At 45.3% G+C, this 20,934-nt stretch overlaps 1 protein-coding gene across 1 annotated transcript in view; it reads right to left on the bottom strand.

Annotated features, from left to right (window-relative positions):
- Positions 1-20,934, bottom strand: part of ITPKC (inositol-trisphosphate 3-kinase C) — a 506,565-nt gene that overhangs the window by 237,787 nt on the left and 247,844 nt on the right. The window lies entirely within an intron of this gene.

Here is a 20,934-nt window from a genome sequence, read left to right as displayed (position 1 = left end):
CGGCCTCTGAAAAATTCTGAAAGACGAGATGACAGCGCAGGGAGAGAAAGAGAAGCTTTGCTTACTATTTTTGGCAAAAGCAAGTTTTTGTGCAAGCATTGAACACAAGGAAATATAGTGGTATATGTGGGCCCTGATTAGAGCATAGCTCTGCCATGTATATAAAAATAATGCTTTTAGTTTAAAGATCACTGTGCAAGAGCTTCAATAGGGAGGCAATGGGATTCAGTTTGCATTAATGCGCCCTCATGTTACACTAGTACAATTGCTAAAGGAATTTGTCGTTGGTTATTAATGTTTTCTAGCTAGCTCAATGTGTTATTTACCTCCTACAAGTTTGTTTGTGCCCAGTTGCCACAAATAGGGGTAGATAGTGTCGACAGAAGGTAAACCTATTTCAGGTTTTCCTACTGTTGAAATGGGGGAAGGAGGTTAGCTCCTCTGCAAATTAAGGGTAGACAAATGTATGTTTTCTCTCTCTTTTTCTCACTCTCTTTTGAGCCTGCCTAAATTGTCTAGGAAATAGCCATGAGACATTTAATTGGCGATTCAGTAATACTGTTTTAAAATTGTTAGAATTAATGAACAAGTTACTTACCTTCGGTAACGATGTATCTGTAAGAAACATTAGTTAGTTAGATTCCCCACCTTAGAATATCCCCAGGCGTCAGGCTGGATCCGGAAAGATTTTTCGTCAGCACTACCCCTTGCGCGTCGCTAGGCGTTGTCTGCGGCTCCGCGTCCGTCGTCGTGTGCCAGAATGACGTCGTCGGAGTACTTAGACGCCACCCTCGCGCGCTGACGTCAGTTCTTGTACATAGCTTTCGTGCCAGGAACGCAGAGCCATGCAAGAGACCGACACTGGTGCCAAAAAATCTAGGGCCCTAGAAAGGATAGCCTTAACCCTAGATGTCGGTTCGCAGAACGGGGAGGATGGGTGGGTCGGTGAGGAATCTAACTAACTAATGTTTTTTACAGATACATCGTTACCGAAGGTAAGTAACTTGTTCATCTGAAAGAAACACGTTAGTTAGATTCCTCACCTTAGAATAGATACCCCGGCAATACCAACCCTGGTGGTGGGTCTGCGAACCAAGATCACACCAGAAAGTCCTGGAGAACAGAACGGCCAAAGAAGCCATCTCTCCGGACTTGGCTGTCCAGGCAATAATGCTTGGCAAACGTGTGCAACGAGGCCCACGTTGCTGCCTGACAGATGTCCTGCAAAGGGACTCCCCGTCCCAGGGCAGTAGTCGCCGCTGTGGCCCAGGTGGAATGGGCTCTCAGCCCTACAGGAGGGTCCTTTTTAGCGAAGGAGTAACAAGCCTTTATACACAAGACGACCCACCGTGAGATGGTCCGCTTGTGTACTGCCCTTCCCTTCTTAGCACCCACGTATCCAACAAAAAGCTGGTCGTCCACCCGGAACTGTTTGGTGCGGTCCAAATAAAAGGACAGCACCCGTTTTGGGTCCAGACGGTGGAGCCTCTCTTCCTCTTTCGAAGGATGCGGAAGCGGAAAGAAGGTGGGCAAGGTGACAGATTGTCCGATGTGAAATGGAGTTACCACTTTTGGAAGAAAGGAAGGACGAGTCCGGAGGACAACCGTGTCCGGATGAACAGAAAGAAAAGGAGGCTTAGACTATAACGCCTGGAGCTCACTTACCCGTCTAGCCGAGGTGATAACCACCAGGAAAGCACTCTTAAGAGTCAGAAGACGAATGGGACAATTGTGAAGAGGCTCGAAGGGAGCGCACATCGGAAAAGTCAAGACTAGATTCAAATCCCACTGAGGCATTACGAAGGGGACAGGAGGAAACATATGAGTAATGCCCTTAAGGAAACGAGAAACAACAGGGGATTTGAAAAGAGAAGGCTGATCAGGAAGCCGTAAGAAAGCAGGGATAGCTGAGAGATAACCTCTCAAGATGCCCAGAGCAGAGCCCTGCTGGGCCAGAGAGAGAAGAAAGAGGAGAACCTCAGAAAGAGGGGCGGAAAGGGGATCCACAGCCTTTGCTGTGCACCATGCCACAAATTTGTTCCACCTGCAGGCGTATACCGTTTTAGTGGAGGGACGCCTGGCTGCCAGAATAACGTCACAGACTCCAGGAGGCAAGTCAAATGGCATCAACTGTCGCCGCTCAATCTCCACGCATGGAGGTGGAGACTGGACAGGTTCGGGTGGATGACCGTCCCCTGCTGCTGCGACAGAAGGTCTGCCCGAAGAGGCAGTCGTGTCGGAGGATCGATTGACATACTGAGTAGCTCGGGATACCAGTACCTTCGAGCCCAATCCGGAGCCACCAAGATGACTTGGGCCCGGTCGCGCCTGATCTTCTTCAGCACTCTGGGCAGAAGTGGTATAGGCGGAAAGGCGTACAACAGACCGCAACTCCACTCGTGACGAAAGGCGTCCCCGAGCGAGTGCCGCCTTGGAAAATCCAACGCGCAGAACTGCGGACATTGCGCGTTCTCTTCGGTGGCGAATAGATCTAACCAAGGCTTTCCCCACTGCCGAAAGAGGCCTTGCGCCACGTCCGAGTTCAGACGCCATTCGTGATCCATCATGCACCGACGGCTGAGTTCATCTGCTCTGGCGTTCAGAGAGCCCGCCAGATGTTGAACCACCAGGGTGATGCCCTGGTGTTCCAGCCATGTCCAGAGGTGCAGAAAGGGTCCACGACCCCACCCCGCCCTGTTTGTTGCAATACCGCATGGCGGTGGTGTTGTCCGTGAACACCTGCACCACACTTCCCCGGACAGAGGGAAGGAATGCCTTCAGTGCAAGCCGGATCGCTCTCAGCTCCAAAAGGTTGATATGGAGCCGAGTCTCCGCCGGAGACCAGAGTCCTCTGATCTCCGCCTCCCCCATGTGGCCCCCCCCATCCCAGGAGGGATGCATCCGTCACTACTACGTGCTCCGGTTGGGGTAGGGAGAGGGATCTGCGGCTGACCCAATTGCTGTTCGTGAGCCACCAGTGCAACTGCTTCGCAGTGCCCTCCGAGATCAAGACATGGTCGGACAGGTTGCCACGATGCTGGGCCCACTGAAACTTCAGGTCCCACTGCAGAGCCCGCATTCGCCACTTGGTGTAACGCACCAACAGGATGCAGGAGGCCATCAGCCCCAGAAGCCGCAGCACCTACCTGACCAAAACCCAGGATAGAGGCCGAAAGATGGGAATCAGAGCCAGAATATCCCGGACCCGCTGCTCCGGAGGATAGGCCCGGAACTGCGCCGAATCTAGAACCGCTCCGATGAAGAAGAGCTTCTGGGAGGGTCTCAGGTGTGACTTCGGCACATTGATGGAGAACCCCAGCAAATGCAGGAGGTCGGCCGTAGTCTGGAGATGGGAGACGACTGCCTGGGGCGAGCCCGCCTTCAACAGCCAGTCGTCGAGATAGGGGAAGACTGGAACCCCCGATCTGCGCAGATGAGCTGCGACCACCGCCATCACTTTCATGAACACCAGAGGGGCACTGGTGAGGCCGAAGGGGAGCACAGTGTACTGAAAGTGCTCCTGACCCACCGTGAACCGCAGGTAACGCCGGTGGGCCGGCAGGACGGGGATGTGAAAATAAGCGTCCTGCAAGTCCAACGCTACCATCCAGTCTCCAGGGTCTAGGGCAGCCAGAACATGAGCTAAGGTGAGCATCTTGAACCTCTCCTTCCGGAGGAAGGCGTTGACGCTCCTGAGGTCCAAGATAGGGCGTAGGCCCCCTTTGCCCTTCTTGGGAACCAGAAAGTAGTGGGAATAGCAACCACGACCTACTTCTGGACCAGGAACACGCTCGACGGCCTCTTTGGCCAAGAGGGCCGTAACTTCCTCCCATAGAAGATTCAAGTGATCCCCTGACATACGGTGGTTCTGCGGTGGCATGGCTGGAGGGGTCGTCTCGAAGGGGAGGGAGTAGCCCCTTCGGACGATTTGCAGCATCCACCTGTCCGACGTGATCGAACGTCAGTGGAACAGGTGATGGTGAACTCATTGAACTGCAGCAGAGGCTCTGTGGAGCTTGCTGACGGTTGAAGCACTTCTGTGAGGACGTTAGTCCTCACGGCCACAGCAGGCAACTCCAGCCCAAGGGCATCGGCCGCCTTGCACAGCACCACTGAAAAAGCTGCACCTTCCTCCGAGGCCACAGTCAGAGGAGAGATGAATCCAGCGTCCGGGGAGGTGTCCAGACCACTGGCATCCCCCAGTTCGTCTGCCCAGTCCTGTGAAAGTTCGGCCTGTCTGGTCATAGGGTCCTCAGACCCCTCCCAGTTGCCCCGTCATCCGATTCCTGATAAACAGGAGGAATAACCGGAGCCGGGCGGTAGATGAAATGCTCAACCATCGGCGCCGGGCCCGGACCGGGGCTAAACCAGGGAACGGCGGCGTCCGGGGATGGCGCCGGGGGTGGAACCGGTGTCGGCGCCGGTGGAGGAGGCGTCGTGAGGTCGAACGGCGCCGGCAGAGATCGAGGCCTGGATCCCTCGGGGACCTGCGGCGTCGGGACCAAAGTCGTCGACGGCGCCGGGGGCGGAGCCGCCGGGTCGCGAGGTAGACCAGTCGAGCCCGCAGGGCCCGAAGGCGTGCCGGCAGGCGTCGACGGCAGAGCCAGGTCCCTCATGGCCGGGAGGAAGCGCACTGATCTCTGCCGGCGTCGCGTCAGTCCCAGGGACCGGCGGGTATGGAGACGGACGCGGCTCCTGCGGCTCTGACGGAGCTGCGGGGGTGGGACCACCCTGACCCTCGACCGAGTCACGTGACCGGCGAGGGGAGTCCGAAGAGCAGTGTCGCCTCTTGGACTTCTTCGAGCGCTTCATCTTACCTGAATACTTCGAGCCCGACGAGCGATGATGGTGGCTGCGGCTCCGCGACCGGTCCTTGGACCTCCTCCTGGACCGGGACCGTGAACGGCGCGGAGCAGAGTGTAGAAGCTCGAGAAGCTTACGGGACTGCTCCCGCCTAGCCTTCGAGGTCAAGGCCTGACAGTCGAGGCACGACTCCGCATCGTGGTCGGCCCTCAGGCAGTAAAGGCACCGGCGATGGTGGTCTGTAACCGACATCAGTCGATGACAGGAGTCACAGGCCTTATGTAAAAAGAATCCCTGTTAAATTAGCATTTTTAGATTTTCCCGCTGTGCCTATAATATGAGAGCATGGTCCTAAGCGTACAATGTAGGTGTCTTTATGAAAGAGAAATCATTTTAAAAGTGTCTGCAGTCCTGTACAAGTAATGCAAGGTTTATGAGTAAAAGTGTAGAGCATTTCTTTTTTTCTTGAGGTTCTTCAGATGAATAATATAGGAATACACAAATGTAAGGATTTAGAGTATGCTGTATTGTTTTTCTCTTTTCCTCAGAATTTAGTAAATGAACACAGACTTCCTTAGCTGCTTCAAATAGTGTGATAGGTATTTTTACTCTCAGATAGATGAAGTGGTTCTTGGGTGCCTTGCTAATATATGGGGCACCCCAAGACTAGAAGGTATTCTGAGACTATCCTCTCTGTTGATAGATTATTTATGTGCCTTGTCTAAAGACCTTTTGCTCTGTCCACCAATAGATATTTGCTGCCTTACAACCATTGCCAGAGGGGCCCGGACATCAGATCCAGCTGAGGAGTCAGCACCAGTCCAGCTTGAAGCCAGGGTGAAGGGAACCAGCACAGGCATTGCTGGCAACTAGGACCTCAGTGAAGGTAGAAGGCCGGAAGCACTGGGATGTAAAGTGTGTACCCCTGCTACTGTCTTGGGCGAAAGACGGGGTCACAAATCAGAAAGGAGAAGTCGTGGATCCAGTTTTTGATGCCCAGCTGAGAGAGTCACAGACCGACAAGGACGGCAAGGAGGCTTTTGCTTGAGGTGACCCCCTGTGAAAAAAGGGTTGCTTCAGGCCTTTGAATCCTGTTCCTAAACTTAATGAAAGTTTACACCTTTGTTTGTTGATCAAGAGATACCATGGCATACTGGATACAAACTGTTGCCCCAACAAAAGAGCAGTGCGCCAGCGGAGCAATACAGGAGTTAGGGAAGGACTTGAATTTAGGGTACAGGTGCTGTGCCTTTGGTGCCTGTTAGATTGAAGTGAAGAAAAATGGTGCACTGCCTGAGACACTGGACAGGATCGCTGAGGGCATCTGCCCCGGAAGGTGATTGCCCTATCCTGAAAGAAGAAACGTTTCCCTTGAAACTGGGCTGTGATTTTTCTTGAGTTGCGAGTTGTGCAGCTCCACCGTGGAAACAACAAGAGCCTGCCTGTGAGGCACACAGGCACAGGGAGAAGACTGGTTGTACAGCGGCTTCGATTTCCTAAGGACTTCTTTTTGTTAGTAATGTACCCCTCTAGTTGTCCCATTTTTGAGGAGGAGCTACCCTTTGCGGCTCCTCGTCCTAATTCTCATGGCCCTGTGTGGTCCTCCTGGTCCCCTGCAGCCAGGGTTGTTTTTGTAATAATATGACTGCTTTAATATTTGCATTAGGAGTAATGTTTATTCTGCAAGAGAAACGTTCTTCTGAGGAGTTGACAAATGTTACTTTGCACTCCTCCTAAAGTATATTAATTGATACTCTAGCCCTCATAAAAAGAACATTGGAAAATCTATTGAAAATGCTTTTTTAGATGTGTTCTCCTGATACCTGTGTGTTAATTTTGACCCAATGCTCTGTTCCCTTTGTACTTCTGCTTATACCTTATATATGCCCGCTTAACAATATTTAGAATGAAAAATGCCCACCTAGCAATGAATTAGGATATTGATGAATTTATGAGAATAAATGTGCAAAATATTTTCTATGTTCCTTCTAGATCATAGGAATGTCTTTAGCTCATGCTAAAAGGACCGTCTGTTAAAGATTGCAGGAATTGCTATTAGCATGAGCTAAAAGTCATTTTGTTCCTGGCAGCCATTTTAGTTAGCCATGTGCTTTCTCCCTCTTCCAGAGCCTTGCACATGCTCAGAAAGACCTGTAGCTGTCAGAATGCACCTGCTCCTAGTATAGAACTGTCAGGCTGTTCTAACTGATGTCAGCAACTCATTACTCCTCCTACTTGTTGACTGTGCATTTTCTGTATGACCATCTATGTGTGTAACTCGTCTCATGTGTACTTGTACCGCCTCCTTTTGAGCTCCTGTGTGGGTATAAAAGGGCCCTGTTCTCTGTACTCTTTAGAATGCCTCCTACAGTGGCCTGAGGGTACTGTGTGACGCAATCTACCTCATGTGAGGTTAATAAATATGTTTTCTTGATATTACAGCTTCTGTGCCAATCTCTTCTTTGTTGGTTTAAAGGACCAGGTGTATCAGTGAACCCCTTAGAAGGTTTTTATTTCTTCAAGCCAACTGACCCTTGAAGTCCACTTTTTGTCCTGGGTACCAAAGGGAGCAGATCCAGTCCTTCAGGGATCTTCTCAGGTCACAGACAGCAGGTCTGTCCTCTTTAGATCTTCTACAGGTCCAGAAAGTGTTCTTAAGTGAGTGGCTGGAGGTACCACATTTTTGACTGGCACCAGCCAGTGGGTGGGAATGACTGCTGGGCACACTCTAATCACTTTTCAAGTATTTACTGTTTGCCTTACTGCCAGCAGGCCCCAAATGACATGTATTAGGACACTTTAAAGACGGCAAAAGTCTTCAGCCACACTAAACTTGGGCTCCGAGTGCTTGGGGTGTGTGTGTGTGGAGTGTACTATGGTAATACTAGTATCCTCCCATATACAACACTAAAATCCAGTTTCATACAGGCACAGTACCCACAACAAACCCAGAGACAGATGTCTGGTGGGATCAAAAGCAGGTTCCTCCAGCAACCAGACAGTGGCTACACAAGAATTGTTTATACATCCTGTTCTCTCCCTTTGAAGTCTGCCCTAAGTGTTACATGTGTCTCAAAAGACCTGCTAAGCAGGATTTGGCACTGTAGTATCAAAATGGATTCCCGCAGCCCCCACCATGCATATTCTGTGAAGTTCAGAGGAGTCATTTCCTCCCATTCAAGTCAGTCTATTGTTTGCTCCTGGGAAGTATTTTACACTTTTATTCAAGGCTGAGCACAGGCTGAGAGGTAGCAGAGACTTGATCTAATTAGCCTTCGAATAGTTCAGGCAGGTAAGGGGTAATTTGCAAAACGTTACTTTTCCATAATATTTATTAAAAATCCAACTTCACTATTTAATTGGATTGTTTATAACTATTGCAAATGTTTAATTAATTATTTTTCTAGAGGGTCCAAGTCCTGAGATATAGTATTAGTAGTTCAATCTGTACTCTGGTTTTCTAGTTAGAGCAGATGGACTTGCCACAGTGTAAATAGCATTTAGGCTCCTGTGACTGTAGGGAGATGGTAATATCATTATTCTACATGTCCTACTTTTAAATACCATACATCCTACCTTATGGGCTACAAGGCTCACATAAGGGCGACTAACTTTGACAAACCGCTGTGCATGTTTTGCACGGTTACAGTCAGGCTACAGTGGTACCCTGAATGTACCCGATGTATTCTTGGTACACGATATTGTCTCTGGTCAGTAGATCTCAAATTACAAGAGGGAATATACAAGAAGACCAGCTCTTGAATATATTCAGGACTAGGCCCAGCCGTAGCTTTAAACATTTAACAAAGTCTTTTGAAATGTATTCTTTTTTCGATCGGTAACCAATATAATTCCCTCAGAATAGAGGAAGTGCAAGAGCAAGTGAGAAGCCTAGCCGCAGCGTTCAGTACCATCTGGAGTCGACGGATAGTTGCCTTATCCGTCCCCAGGTACAAGACATTACCATAATCCAATATAGAAAGAATGAGAGCATGAATTAGCACCCTCCAACAATTTTTTTTACCCATTTCATGACTGCAAGCCGGTTGATGCCACTATGGCTACTTGGGGACACATAGACAGATCTTCATCTAGTCAAACACCCAAGCTTTTTACTTTTGGAGAAGGGGTGGGAACAGAGCATAACAAAGCTGGCCAATATTCCAGACCCCATAGTTGTGAATTTTTTCCCATGATCAAAACCTCAGTTTTATCCCCGTTCAATTTAAGCAGATTGCCATCCATCCATGCGGCAATCTACTTGAGACCATAGTTGATTGACCCAGCATAATGTTCCTAATGGAAAGTCAGTGAGAAAACTATTTAGGTGTCATCGGCGTACAAATAAAGTGTGAGATCACAACTCTCCACCACATCTGCCAATCGATGGACATAAAGGTTAAATTACAAGGGGACTTAGTGCAGAACCCTGGGGAACTCCTTAAAGGAGGGTATGTGTCTCTGACCGAGAATCTGCTGAGAATACTTGGAAGGATGTTGTTTTTAAGAAAGAGACTAGCCATTCAAGAGAGGTGCCCTTCTGACCGATAGATGTCAGTCTATCCAGCAAAATGGCATGGGACACCGTATCAAATGCTGCACTCAAGTCTAACAGTATCAAGGCTACAGTATTCCCCTCATCCAACCAACGTTTTAAGTGCTCCGTGACCCCTAATAAGGCAGACACCATGCTCTGACCCCTTCTGAACCCCGATTGAGATAGGGTGAGTTTCCGAATAGGTGGTCAGACTTGAATTTACATGTTTTTCTAAAATCGTAGCAAAGATTGGCAACAGGACCTGTAATTAGCCCAAATGAGTGGGTCAAGATTAGGCTTTTTTAATAATGGATGAACCATGGCATGTTTCCATGTTTGTTGCATACGGCCCTCTTTGATGGTACCGTTAAGCAGATCCAGCAACTCTTGTAGCAAATCCCTGTCCAAAAGCTCCAGCCTGCCCGGAGGGAATGGATCCAAGGGAGATCCTGATTTAATAGTCCGTAGTATGGACAGGAAACCCTCATAGTCCATCAGAGGCCAGGCCTCCATCTCTTGGACAGGCTGAAGCGTATCCGGGGGTGAGGGTGGAATCTGTGTAGAGGCATGTGAAGGCATAGTATCTGATTTCTCCTCAATAGCCCTGGACTTCTGGTTCTCCTCTAACTGTATTTGAGTGCTAGTGACTTTGTTATTAAAGAATTGTGCTAGTTCTGAGCACTGGGGCTGAGACAGGCTAGCAACAGACAGGCCTTCCAGCCGGGCCCTGCTCCAGCCAGCCATGGGATGCTTATCCAAGGTGTGGACGGCCTTTGGCCATGAGCCAGGGGATTGCCCAAAGACCAGGATCTACTGCCAGGCACTAAACTTGCCTGCCACAGCTGGCCAATCACCACTATGCACGGCAATTCTATGTCACTCTACTCTATGACACTGTACTCCACACCACTCTAATCTATGCCACTCTACTCTACTCTACACCACTTCACGTCACTGTGCTCCACCCTAAACCAGTCCACTCCATGCCACTCCACTCAATGCCACTTTATGTCACTCTACGACACTCCATTCACTCCCCTTTATGCCACTCTACGCCACTTCTCTCTACCCCACTCAACTCTACTCTACACCAATCTACTCCACTGCATCCCAATCTATGCCACTCTATTGTACGCCATTCTAGGCCACTCCACATTATGCCACTCTAACGTCACTCCACTACACCCCTACGCCTCTATTCTATGCTACCCCACTCCACATAATGCCACTCTACACCACTCCTAGCCATTCAACTCTGCTCCGCTCCGCTCTAAACCAATCTATTCTATGCTCCTCCACTCTATGCCACTAAATGCCACTTCACTCTACACAATGCCATCCCATGTCACTCTAGTCTATGCCACTCTACTGTGCGCCACATCATTCCTACTCGTTACTCCATTCCACACTACGACCATCTACTCCGCTCTACTGCACGCCACTACATTCTATAGCACTCTATACCTTTCTGCGCTAAGCCACTCTGCTCTATGACACTCCACTGTATGCCACTCTACCCTACACCACACTACACTCTAAGCAACTCCATGCTACTCTACTCCATTCTCTTCTATTCCCCTTACTTCTACGCCGCTCTAATCTACACCACACCACTAACTTTTAGACATGCTGAACAGCAGCCACACTGCTGTACAACCTGGCTAAAAGACATTGGCAAATGTAATAGCTATCAAATAGGCGAGACCAAATGCCATTACCAGTGCTTGTTGGATTTTCAGATTCTCACATGAAACTTCAACTAGAACTGGCGAACCTGGTTTTGCAGAACCAGGCCATGAGGCTTGGCCTGAATCGGTAGCATCTAGTACTGGAGACAAGTCTAGCTGCGGCATTCTGCACCAGTAGTAGAATTCTTAGATCTCGTAGACCAAGGTAAACAGAATTTACTTTAGTCTAGCCAAGATTGCACTATGGCACTAACTATGGGAATGTATCAATGTAGGGAAGAATTTTCTTCACACGTTTCATTTGCAAGAAGCAAGTGCTGGCTATTTTGGATATGTAGGGCTCCACGGAGAGGTCGGCATCAATATTAATACCTAGATTTCGTACCACGTTGGAAGGGGACGGAGATGGGCCCATAAGCCCTTGTCAGGTAGAGGGATTTAATTTATCAATTGTGTTGTTGGTAATGAGGAGCTCTGACTTTGCAGTACTGAATTTCAGGAAATTTGAGGCCATTAACCACTGCAAAGTAGTTAGAACGTAGTTAGACCCTCAGTGAATACGGTTTGGGCTGGCAAAGAGATAGAAGGATTTGCCTAATAAGTGAATAGTTTGAACATTAGCTGCATGTCATCTGTACATTCATGGAATTGTACTCCATATTGTTTAAGTATGAGAAGAGTACAAACCCTTCAAAGACACCGCAGTTTATGCATCTCGCCTTCGATCTGAAAGGTGAAAGGAAAGTGGTCTGGAATTGATGGGCCAGGAAAGACTATTTATTTGATGGGCAAGTATTCAGTGGTACTATGGGCGAGTCACGTTTCGACCAATACAAAAATGGGCCTACCAGGCTTATCTTGAGTGTATCTACCAATCTGTTAACAATAACAAAGATATAGCCTACTAATAAGACAAACTGAGTCGGATACTCTAGATTCGATGTACATGACAACCCTGCTGAAAACCATGAAGGGACTGTCAATAGATTCTCACCCATATATACTATGTAGCTACTTCATCATAGAGTCCTTCAGCCAGAATGACAGTGCATCTGGATGGGCTCAACCTAAGAAAGTGAGCTCTTGATAACCTAGCTCTCAGGGATCTTATGAAAATATACTGTTAACATTAGCAAGTAAGCTACACCAAGTAATGTATTTATTAGTGGGGTCCTCTGGTAAGGTTAAAACAAAGAGGTGGCACAGGGAGATGATTATTACTCCAGAGCTGAAACGTCAATGGGTCTCAATGCTATAGCCATTTTTTAATTGCCCTAAAGGGTAGGATGACATACACAGGAACAAAGGTCCTTATCAATTTACTTGATTGTGAACCAAAGCGTAGTTCATTTGTGGGGAAAATATACATTCAAGCATTTAGGATATCTTACTGCAGGGGCTAGGATGACATGAGATGTTTCATCTCAATAAAGGAGTTGAAGAAAACTCCAAAGATACTGGCCAACATGGCAAAAGTTAGTTGCCCAGTGGATCATAGATGGAGCTAGGAGTGGAAGATGTTCTGGATAAAGGGACAGTATATGACCTCTGTTTTAGAAGAGTTCTGCACCATCTCCATGGTCTAGACACACACAACATGTAATTTCCAATCTCACAAGCAATGCTGAACACTCATTAGATATCACCTTTGCCAACCCAGACCTAGAACGTTCCAAAGGGCTACTCCAGTCATGTGGTGAGACCACTACATCTTGTCTTCGAACTTGACATCACAACTCACTCCAACTAAAATCATCTTACCCTTAACTACATACCTATAACACAGGAGGTCTGGTTACAATCAATTCTGCACAAATACTCTAAGAATGGCTCCAGGAAGCTTTTGATTTCTTAATTTCTCTGATAACATCTACATGTAACAAAATAACTCACACCCCTTGGATCAATGCAGAACTAAAACAATATTAGAAAATAAATTGCTAGGCTTCAATGCAATTGGCTCAAACCAAACAACCCTCAAAACAAGATATGCCTACACAGTCACAACATAATTTACAAGTCAACAATCAAAAAGGCAGATTAACTATATTATTCCAGCCAAGTCCACAATGCAAAGTGTCCCAATAAAGAATGTTATAAAATACACAGAGAATTCTGTAAGCCAAAATGCAAAGAAGCTACCAATCCCATTTCTCAAGAATTTTGTGACAAACTGGCAATCCTTACACAACTAAACAAACATGCTGGAGTCTTACTTAAATAACAAAATAACAAAAGCCCCAATCCATTTCTGACAAAACCCTTCAAGGAATTGCCAACACAGCCTCTAGGCTAATTCAAAGAACTATCACTAACTGAACTTCTGGATCTTGCTAAAGCGAGCAAGCCAGCTGGTTGCCGCTCTGACCCTGGCCCAAATAAAATCTTCAAAAACATTCTACTAACAACTTCAGTGATGATCCCAGACAGGATTTTTCCCAGAGGATTTAAAAAGCATACATAAACCAAATTAAAAAAACAACCTAACCTGGCTAATCAAGACACCAACAACTACAGACCCATAGCAAAAGGATCCTTCCTGTACAAATTTATTGAAAGAGCAGCTTTCACTCAGATGTCACAATTCATTGAAGACAATTCCATACTATCCGACTTCCAAATTAGATTTCGTCGAGGAACTGGCACTGAATGGGCCCTAATCTCTATCTGGGATGACCGTAACAACACAGTAGACCAGAATGTGGTTGCTGCTCTTCTTCTCTTGGATTTTTCAGCAATCTTTGACACAGTGTATCACAACAAACTAATCCAAAGACCTAAGTGAGCCGGAAAAAAGGGCATGGCTCTCAGTTGGATCACATCATACCTACACAAATAACTAATATTATACAAACTCCACCATTCTCTTCTAAACCATGCAGCATTAGAGAAGGGTTCTCTCAAAGCTCAGTCATCTTACCCATGCTTTTCAACATCTACATGAAATCATTTCCAGATCTGATCAGTGGTTTTGGCTTCACCTGCTATTAATACGCAGATGCTTCTGAAATTGGAAAGCTCACAGTACATTGGAACATCAAAAATCTTCAGTTGCTTTCGAGCCATTGACTCGAAGGCAACTGAAGATTGATGACAAGGAGCTACCTCAAACCAAATGCACCCAAAATTGAAATACTTACCTGTGGATACTGGAAAACATAAAACCCTCTCTGCTCATGACGATCCAGGACTACCGCCAGAAATATCTAAGGAAGTAAAAAACCACGGAATTACCATGGACGCCAAGCTGTCAAATAATGCCCAAGTGGATAACGTAGCCAAATCAAGCCTTTTCACAATGAAAATACTGTGACGCAACCTCCTGCATCTAGGATTCTCACACGATTCAAACTACCATCTCTTTAGTCCTATCAAAACTGCATTACCCTTTGGGTCTGTATCACGGCTCGCCTTTGTCAACTAAAAGATTACAGAGATTTCAGAACACTGCTGCTAGACTCCTACTACATGTAAAGCCATAAGCACATATCTCAAGTACTTAGTGAGTGGTTCTGTGCTATGTTCCTTATTCTTGTATTTCATAGGGTAAGTGTATCACCCAGTCTCGTTTTTGACATCATAAGCACAGCAACAGGTAGATTCTTGATTTTCAGTGATCTCTTTATTATTGGATCAGTGTAGGGAACAGGGGAACAGCAGACACGTGTTTCGCCCAAGGGCCAGCAGGCCAGGGCTTTTTCAAGGCAGGTCCGCAACGGACACTGTGCTTTCAAGAAGCTTTCTCCTTTCACCCTGCACTAATTATACCTAAATACGACCGAAAATACTGACCTGCCTTGAAAAAGCCCTGGCTTGCTGGCCCTTGGGCGAAACACGTGTCGGCTGTTCCCCTGTTCCCTACACTGATCCAATAATAAAGAGATCACTGAAAATCAAGAATCTACCTGTTGCTGTGGTTATGATGTCAAAAACGAGACTGGGTGATACACTTACCCTGTGAAATACAAGAATAAGGAACATAGCACAGAACCACTCATGAAGTACTTGTATCCTAAATTGGGTGATATCTGGGTGAAATCACCGATGTGGTTTGTGCTTCAACAAATTATGGGTCCTGACTAATTGAGTGTGAACCTTGGTAACACCCACCGAAACTCTGTCTCACAAGCACATACCTCACCTGGCTTGATAGCCCTACACTGGTTACCTGTTGCCAGAAGATCCACTTTTAAGCTGCTTTGTATCACACACAAAGCAATACATGACAAAAGGACCACTCTTCATCCAAAACAACATCAACAAATACACACAACAAAGGAACTTACATTCGAGAATGGCTCCACGCCTCAAAATTCCTACATTAAAGCAAAAAAACATGGGTGAAAAATCTTTCTCTGTTCAAGCAGCTAAACTATGGAACTGGCTATTCACAAGCATAAGATCCAATGACAACTATCTCAGCTTCTGAAGATTAGGGGAGAGGATGTAGCCTGACGTCTAGAGCAGTGTTCGACCTCAAAGCTGGGGAACCAGGTTCAACTCTCGGCAGGGATGCTCAACTTCCTGTGATTCTGGGCAAATCAGTTAATCTCCCCTTGCCTAACAAAATGAATGTGTCCATCTGTAACGCAACTAATGCTCATGTAAAGCGCTCTGATACCTTTGGGTCTAGTTCGCACTATATAAAAACGCCGGGAAAAAAACTGTCAAGAGCTTGCTCTAACTCACGATGACTATACTCACAACACAACAGGGTAACACAATACATGAAAAACTATGCTTCTCACAGCATGGAGATGATGTTGTCATTATTCATGTGTAATACATTGATCTATGCTTCCTGTTATAAGCAGATACATTAATATAAGGGGAACACATGTATATCACACCTCAAGAGATGTGTATATCAGAGCATGTCAGAACTGCTGCTTTTTTGTACATTTAGGTGCAAATACAAATCGATTTATGTATGCTACTAAAACTTTAAGAAGTGTCAGGGGTATATATGCATCTATAAGTTACAGTATTTTGAAACACAACAAATTGTGTACTTCACTGCAAGATAAATGTAACTGTCAGACCATGTTCATATTGCTGCTTTTATGTACATATATATATTTTTATAGAGGGGTTTACTCCAGCCACTAAAACGTTATCAAGTGTCATGTCTACATATGTATGTAAAAGTTAATTTAAATTTTGTCATAGAAGAAATACGCCCTTCAACGTTTGTCCCATCCGACCTCTCTCTGACTCATCCTAAACCTTTCTGAATACTATGATCTCCCAAACATCCTTCTCAAGCTTCAAACTCCTTTTTAGCCATATCACCCAACAACCCCACAACACTTTTATTTAATAAAGGACTACTCCCCTTTTCAAATCCATTCCCATCATTCTATCCCTACTTTAAACTCTACTAAACACACAAGACAAGAGCACAAACCTAACACAACTAATGCACAATGGATAAAACACACTTATTACTAATCTGCCAACAATTAAACTTTGATTTCTGTTTCCGGAATAGCGTGCTACTTGTTGCAAAGTGCTTCAACGTCTCATCGGAGTAGAAATCACTATATGAATACAATTACAATGTAGGAGCATAACCCCATTTAGTGATAAATAACAGAAAGGCAGTCTAAATCATGCAAAGTTGGAGAAGGAGACAAAAATGTGTGTGTCATCCCAAATAGGAGGGTGAACAACCGAATGAATAAAAGATATTGCCAATGGAGATAGCGTGGAGTGAGAAGAGGGACCACAGTACAGCACAGTGGTAGTAGATAGAGATGTGACAGATTGCCAGTCCCCAGCTCAAGACTGGTAGGAGAGATAGGATGAGAACCAGGTGAGAGTAGAGCCTATATTGAAAGGGGCTGAGCAGATTAGTGGCATTGTGGTGGAATTTAATTATTTGTGAGAACAAGGGAATTAGAGACATTGGGGGTTAGTTAGAAGGACAGGTGGGGCCTGCAGTAGGTTCCTTAAAAAGGGAAGAACAGCAGTTTTAAATCAATGAAGATAGGTAGCACGTTGTAGTGCATGGTTAACTAGGGAGGTCAGAGTAGTATTTTGGAGATGAGCTAGTGATTTTATGTTGTGTACTAAATAGGTCAGGTGGAGCGCATGAAGTGTTAGTAGGTTTGAGTATTCGAATAAGCTCTGTGAGGGAATCTCAGTTGGAAGTCAGCAAGCATAGCTATGAACCTTGGTGGAGTCGTAGGGATGTCTTCCTTTGCTTTGGGGATTGAGGAAAATACCCATACCGGGATGATTTTTAGGGATGCTTTCCCAATCCTTGCTCTGCAATGTCTTTAAATCATCACCACTCGGAATAAGTCACTCAGCGTTTCACTCCAAGTGTCATTTCCAGATTGATCTTGGATAAGGCATTCAGGGCCAGATGCATCAACGAGAAAACCGGTCGCAAACGGGCAGATTAGCAGAATCTGCCCCTTTGCGACCGGTATTTTTGCATTTGGGATGCATCATCCCAAATGCAAAAATCGGAATTTAAGGAATCTGTAAATAGCGATTCCTTAAATTGCGATTGCATTTAAGGAATCCCAAATTGAGATTCCTTAAATGCAATGCATTAAAGTTAAAAAATTAGCGATTTCGCTAATAGGGGGAGCAAATTACCATGAAGTTGAACTTCATGGTAATTTGCAAAAACTTTGAAAAAGGCACTTTTGTGCATTTTTCAAAGTTTCATGTTGCGCACACACATGCCCTTAGAGCATGTGTGTGTGCAACATATGTGCACAGATCAATTTCAGGGGGTGCAATAGGGTGTCATTTTGACACCCTTGCACCCTTGAAATTGCATGAGCAATTTGCGAGTACCTACTGGTACTCGCAATTTGCTCATGCAATCTCCAATTCATTCCTATGGGCCTGGAGGCCCATAGGAATGAATGGGACGGCATTCCTTAATTGCTACTCGCTATTTGCGACTAGCAATTAAGGAATTTTAAGGAATCGCTATTTTTATAGCGATTCCTACATGCATAGGCTTTTGCAATTCCTTAATTGCGATTCCTTAAAAATCGCTATTAAGGAATCGAAAAAGTCTTTGTTGATGCATGTGCCAGTCAGTGTAATAAAGGAGGCACCTGATCCAGTCTGCCTTTCAAATGTTTCACAGATCTAAAACAACAAATTCTAGCAACACAATCATTAACCCTCTTTGTCTAGCAGCGTCAGAGAGTGTATGCTAGAACGAAACCGCTAAGTGCTGAACGTACACGCATTTATCTTGCATATAGTCATTCATTTGTATTCACATAGTCCAATATGTTAAGAAAATATTAATCTTTTCGCTACAAGAGAACTGGGGCAGCTGTATATTGTTTCTACATTAATTTGAAATATTAACTGTAGCGGGGGACCGCTAGATCCAGGCTACAGAGCTCATGGCAGAAAATAAAAACTAGCATGAACAATCAATCACACATAGCAAAACGTTCTCAGATAAAAAAAAAAGTGTTATGATCAAAGCTACAGTCCACAAATAGAAAGTTAGAATTGCAAATCACTCCCATAGGAAGAATCATAAATAACTGTTTATGAAGCAAAACTAAGGACATTTACATTAACTGCGCTTTGATATTTTATGTAAAGCCAACTGAACCTAACCCAGGAAATGGGCGTTTACACAGGCCTTCAAAGTGTGTAGTCATCCATACACTGAATAAAGTTCAAAAAGTTGGACGTGTGCACACCACAGATCTATTTTAAGCTTGCCTGCATAGCTGATTTACAAACGCATGCACCCGTACGGCGCCCACATGTACATAAGTAGATACCTGAGAACTTGGATGCACTTTGTTTGTCGTGTGCATCCCAGAGCAACAGCATTTCGCAGTAAAGTAGACATGGAAAACCTGTTTGAGTCAACTGCTGATTTGACAATTCTGGGCAAAGCTGTATTTTTTAATTTTTTAGGTAAGCATATGTAGAATCTCAAGAGGTCCCAGAGCAGAAAAAACTAGACAGGATTTGCAAACGAAACTGTCCTGTATTAGGCGATTGAATAGGTAGTATGACAGAAAACAAGTAAGTACACCACACCAAGAGCGAGGACAACTGTAGTGCTCAATCTCCCTTTCTAACTGGTGTGGTTCACTCATACTCTAGACAGCACTACATTTCAGCCAGTGCAGGGCAAGAAAGGCACACGAGAGATATTTCATGTCCCCTTTCATACAAATATGGTAAACGAGAAAACAATACACTTCCCCCCTCAAACAGCATGAAAGACGACGTCCAGAAAGACAGAATATTGGGGAATACAGAAGCTGACTAGACTCCTGGGTAGAGAATAACATGTGTTGTACTGTAATTGTATTTGTATAGTGCTTACTACCCCTAACGAAGCACTGAAGCGGTTCATGGCCCACCAGGAGCAGGACAACTGTACTGCTAAGTCTCCCATTACAGCCTGGTGTGGTTCACTCATATTCTGGACTGCACTTTATCTTCTGCCAGTGCAGGGTAAGAATGGCACACGAAAGATATTACATGTCCCTCTTGTATACAAATATGAAAAACGACTAATAATACACTTCCCTTCTCAAGCAGCATCAAAGACGGCGTCCAGAAAGACAGAATACAGGGGCATACAGTAGGTGACTAGACTATTGGCATAGAATAACATATATTACATTTTAATTGCATTTATATAAGGCTTACTACTGCTAACGAGGCACTGGCACGGTTCATGGCTGGTAGCACGCTACTCTGTAACCAAAAGTTAGTAATTTATCCAGGGGTCATTAATTATAGTTGAAAATGTGTTGGTTATTGTATTACTCTTGTGCTCTGGAGGAAACTGAAGTATTTTCTCCAGTTTCTAGTGGTGAATTAAGTTATTAAACGTTAGGTGCAATTATCAGAGTGAGTTCATGCAGGTGGGGAAAAGGGATAAGTAAATAGGGTGGATGGGGTTAGATATTGTGAGATATATAAGAAGGGGACATTTATGGTAATGGGATGATTAGATAGGTCGGAAGGGTTAGGTATCGCATGTATGGCTACTCAAGAGAGTTTATGATTTGTAAAAAGGAGGTATGGTTAGTTTACTGAAGTATAGTAAAGACTAAGGAGGAAGACGTGCAAGAGAATGGTACACTCGGAGGTACTAAGGCAGGCACAGGAAAGACTGTAAGCAGAATATCAATCAAATAGAGAGGCAGGAGAGAGAATAATCCCTAGCTATAATTCACGTTTATTTTCATGCAAGTAGCCTTCGGAATACTGAGGTAGGAAAGTGATCTGGGGAAGTGTAAAGAGCAGAAAAGAAAGGTTAGAAGTTGATTACCTGTGGGCAAGTGCAATATATTGTTGCATCAAAGGTTGTTCCATATGGCTCTTAATGTTGTTGATACAGTCTGACTGTTTTTTTACTTAGATACTGGAAAATACTGAAATTGTCTGAAGTCTGCAAACCCCTTTCCCCTTGAGGGTAGAGGATAGAAAAGAAATACACCTCTAGCCGCACATGAGCAGTAGATAATAAGTAAGGCAATGTATTCACCGAGTGGCAGCAATAATAAATAACCCTGAGGAACCAGAGACCCAGAAAGATTCCTTGCCACTTCAAACCCTGCTATCCTACTCCCGGCATGGTATCCACCTAGGAACCAAGGGGCATAGAACTTAAAACACTGTTCTTCAGATAAGGCAAGCTAATCGATGTAGTACTTTAATCTCTGTTTTACATTTATATGAAGCCCTTAAAAGGATGAATATGATTTTACTCCGTTATTCCATACATGGGACCAAAAATATGTTTGAGAATAGTTCAATACTGAAATGAAATGGACAAAGAACAGAAAGCTACTGTTTTGTGAAGACCCCGAAGTGTTACCCCGAAACCGGTCCCAGGATGCTTGTTTCTGGTCCAGGGAGGACCAGGCTTGGCAGTTCGGGCTGGAC

The sequence above is a fragment of the Triturus cristatus genome, chromosome 9 (genome assembly GCF_964204655.1).
Source record: "Triturus cristatus chromosome 9, aTriCri1.1, whole genome shotgun sequence".
Classification (NCBI taxonomy): domain Eukaryota; kingdom Metazoa; phylum Chordata; class Amphibia; order Caudata; family Salamandridae; genus Triturus; species Triturus cristatus.
Note: the sequence above shows the minus strand (reverse complement) of the source record. Positions and strands in the feature narration are given on the sequence as shown.